Here is a 4,340-nt window from a genome sequence, read left to right on the forward strand (position 1 = left end):
AGTACTGGGGATTACATTCCCTATAGCGGTTAGAAAAGCCCGTGAAAAACCAAACCAAATACTAAAAAAAAAAAAAATTACTGTTCATTTGGCAGGATGTTTGCAAAAGCCAATGAAAATATAAATTATAAGCATTTGTTTAGTAGTATATTAAACAGTTTTAGTGGTTAAGGTATCAAAATTTAGGTTACGTTGCAAGATCGATTTTGCTTTTTGAAAAATCAACCCTAAGAAAATTGATTTGCTGACTTCGAATAAAACTTTCTCTTGTTATTTGAAACTGTCTTAGAAAACGAATTCTTTGTCTCGACTAATAATTGTTGAAGGTTTGCAACAATGCCACAAAACGTCATGATGGAAAGGATATATCTGCTTTAGAAATTCTCGAGCTTATAAAGTTTCCCTATTGAAAACCAGTGTTTTAAGCTATGGAAATGGGAGGAGTTGGGCAATATGATGGACGGCTACAGGAAGATTTTGCTCTGAATCAGGTCTTTTAGTTTAACGGAAGTTGAATGAGGAGATAAAAAAATGAAGCAGGGCAAATATAACAAGATTTCAAACCACAAACGCATTTGCTCTTGTTAAAAGCAAGCACAATTTTCAGCCCTGATCTTCCTTTTTCAGTGTACATTATATGAAAATAGCAAAAAATGGAAATTTCATTTAATGTTGACAAAAGCCTCAAGTTTCCATAGTTTTTAAGAGAGGAACGTAATATAAAACCCACTCTGGAGTGTGAAAAAAGGAACGCGTAACGTGTAACAAGTAAGGTTTTTTTTTAAACGTTCCAATTACGTCATTTTTAAATGTAATGGGATTTGAGTTCGTTTTTTAAAAGAAGGAACAAATAACTGTTATTTCGTTACAACTGCCCAACATACATGCATCAATTACTAATCCTGACAACTTCAAAACCTTTTATAAAAATCTTGCTTTTCAAGACATATTAGCGAATTTCCCTTTAGGAACAAATTTTGGAAGTTTCGAACTTAGTTGCTCCGGGACGAATCTGTAACAAAAATAGAAATTGATTACCTTAATGTGCGATTATTTCTTAAACGTTTAAACATTTTTCAATAATGGGCAAACTCGGATATTTCAACATGGAGAGTTTTCGTGTATATTCCTGAGTCAAATAGTGTCTTTAACCAATGAAGAAGGAGGCACATTGAGAGTTTTGTCAATACTTTCGAAATTGTATGAAAAGAGTGCTTGCTAGATATCAAACAAATGACAGTATTATATAGGCCCTGGTCTAGGATTTAGATTTGGATTGGGATGTGAATTGATTTTCAGAAGTGCCGGCAAACTGAACTGATCAGGATGCCATTAGACGTATTTTTTAAAAGACTAACAAACTATGAGCACGGCCCTAGAGAGTGCCATGCAAGCATGCCAAGCGGACCTGTTTTAGAACCAATAGGTGACTATTGAATGGCTGTTAATACGATTTCATTGGGGTTTACCCTTTTTTGTTTCATGTTCAATGCTCTTATGAAAAAATACAACTGACGAGGAAGTGACAAAACGTGGGTAAACGTTACTCTCCACCGATTAGCTGGTGGTTCTACTTTTTTAAACTTAACCTAAACTTATCAAACCCAACCTAACCTTACCTAACCTAACCCAACCTAACCTGACACGATAATAATAGCCCTTAAAGCCTCTATCTAAAAGTTTCGAACAGTTTGTCACAAATTTAAAAATGAGCACCGCCAACTAATCGGTGGAGAATAACGTTTATCCAACAGGTGAACTGATTTTACAGGTTCGGTAGATTCGGCTTCAGGATCTTCCGTAGTTAGTTAAGATTCATCATATTCCTTCAGAATCTTCAACACATCCAATTTCTTGGAAATAAATTCGCTCGCAATTACGAGTATATCTACATAAAACCATGCTTGACAGTTTTTATTCAATTTTTACCTAACAGCATCTGGATCGAAATGCCAATTCTATCATTATCATTGTTGCACCTTTCCCAGGATCGAACAAGAGTTTTGTTCTATGCGGTATGGCTAAAAGACTACTTTTTGTCTGTTACCATTTTGAAAATTGCAATTTTTTGTATATCTATGTGTTCGATAGAAATAGGCTTACCAAAAAATACATTATACATTATACAAAGTTAGCGCACAAAAAGGTATTCAAAGCGCGCAAAGTCGAAATTGGCACACATACTTAAAAAATATACACACTACACACGAAGTGAAGAAAATGGCACACCAGAAGAAAAAGTACCACACTAGAATCAAGAACACGGAAAAGGGTTTAAGCATATGATTGTCTTCATTATCTTTGGCCTAACACGGGAATAAGGCAAATCTTAAGCGATAGCCAGGGTAGCTCATGTGAATTACGTCATAGACGCAACCCGCTGGATAAAAAAATTATTAAAAAGCATTAAATCTGCCTTTGTCTTAAATCACGAGCCAATTTTGACCAACTTGCTGTTTCTCTCAATGAAAGCTTGGGGGATCAATGTCAAACAAATCATTGAGCGGAGACAAACATAAATTTCCCCTAACAAATGGCCAAAATCCTTGAATTTCCCCGAAAATCCACGGTTTTAGGTTCTTTTATGGTTGGAATTCGTGAAAAGTTTTTTGCCCCCAAAATGGTCGAAATAGTTGAAAACTTAATTTAATGTGCTAAAGAGCTGAAGCGAGTAATTGGGAGGAAAACCGGTTAGTAAAACCATTTCGAATTTCTGCTCGACATATGAAGAACATTTTTTGTGATTACTTTTTTCTCAGTTTATTGAAAAGAGCTATGACCATTAATGTCGGATTAGCTTCATGAGTTCCCTTAGCCAGTTGACTCCTTAATAAGGTCCTTTTCATTTACCTAAACGGAAATAAAAACCCACTAGAATGTGTGTCTTTCGTCTTTGCAACGCACGGAAAAGTAAAACACACTAGAGGAAAGATTCCTACTTTGCCGAAAACACACCTCACTAATTCACCAACCTTTGGAAACGATTGAGCTAAGATGTTCAAAATAGAATGAAAAGGTGACTCTCAACTGCAAATGCTGAAGTACGAAGTTAACCAAAACAACCAATAACCAATCGTATTGGCAATGAAGACGCATGACACATCTAATATGTTTTCCTATCCATTTAGATAAATATCGTTAATGAGACGGTTTTTCACCAAATTGACTGTGGTCACTCGATCATTAAGGAATGTTGGCGGAATCTTAACCTAGTTCACCCCTTGTAGCCACTCTGGATTTGAACTCGCAGCGTTTGACTGGGGCAAGTCCGGCAAGCTCTCCTCCTTCAGCTGTCTTTTTTAAATCCATAGTTGGCAGCACGGGGTAGTAGTCTGGGACCCCACAAAAAATCTTCAACAATCTCCCAAACAAAGTCTCTTTATGGAAAGACCGCCCCATCAAGGAATATATGCTCTTGTTGCGGACCAATAAAACGGAGAACTACATTATTCAATTTTAAGATGCCTGACTTTAACCCGGTATTTTTTGTTGAACAACTAATTGCTGATCTATTCTAAAATCATAAATAAACCACCGTCCCTTCTGAGAGACATTTCAAATCCTATAAGAGTATAGTTGAAGACACCTTTGACATGACGATAGGGTAAACAGAAAGCTACATTTTGTATACTTAGAACATACCAGCGACTTTCCATTCCGTTAATTTGTGCTAAAAAGCTAATTGAATGTTTTGAAAAAGTGATATTTTAGAAGTGTCACCAAACGCAACAAAATGAACATGTTTGATATACTTTGGTGAACGCACTATCAAATTGGCTCAATATCACAATGCCATTTGCATAGACAAGCATGTAAAATAGAAACAATGTCAAAAGTCAATGCATGCACAGTGCGGTTTGGCTTGGCATTTTGTCTTTGATTTTACTCCATGGAATAACGCCAGTTGTTCACAAACGCGTTTACTTGACAAGCCCTATACACCAGTTTTGACCCGTCCGTCTCCCAAGTAGTCAAAAAGGCAGTAAAGGGCTAAGGGCCTTCAAATTTCGATGTGATGATGTCAGGGTGTCCAGAATTGGTATTGGGATCACTGCATGGGCAGAACAATTCAGGTCTTTCCCGGAGATCACCAGTTCACCGGATTAATCCATAGATGCTCTAGGCATAGATACGCGAGGCTGAGTGTACGTCATCAAATTCGACCGATCTGATTGGCTGCAAATAGGCACCTTTAAGCTACAGCTGACTGATGACGTCATCTTAAAAAGGAAAGGTAAACAAATCTCCTGGGCGGTCACTTTTCCAGCGCTACTAAGACTTTTGAACACATTTAGCATTCATTCCTCCAAAATTTCAGTGAACAATGTCGCCTAAGCCAG

The sequence above is a fragment of the Tigriopus californicus genome, chromosome 2, assembly GCF_007210705.1.
Source record: "Tigriopus californicus strain San Diego chromosome 2, Tcal_SD_v2.1, whole genome shotgun sequence".
Classification (NCBI taxonomy): Eukaryota; Metazoa; Arthropoda; class Copepoda; order Harpacticoida; family Harpacticidae; genus Tigriopus; species Tigriopus californicus.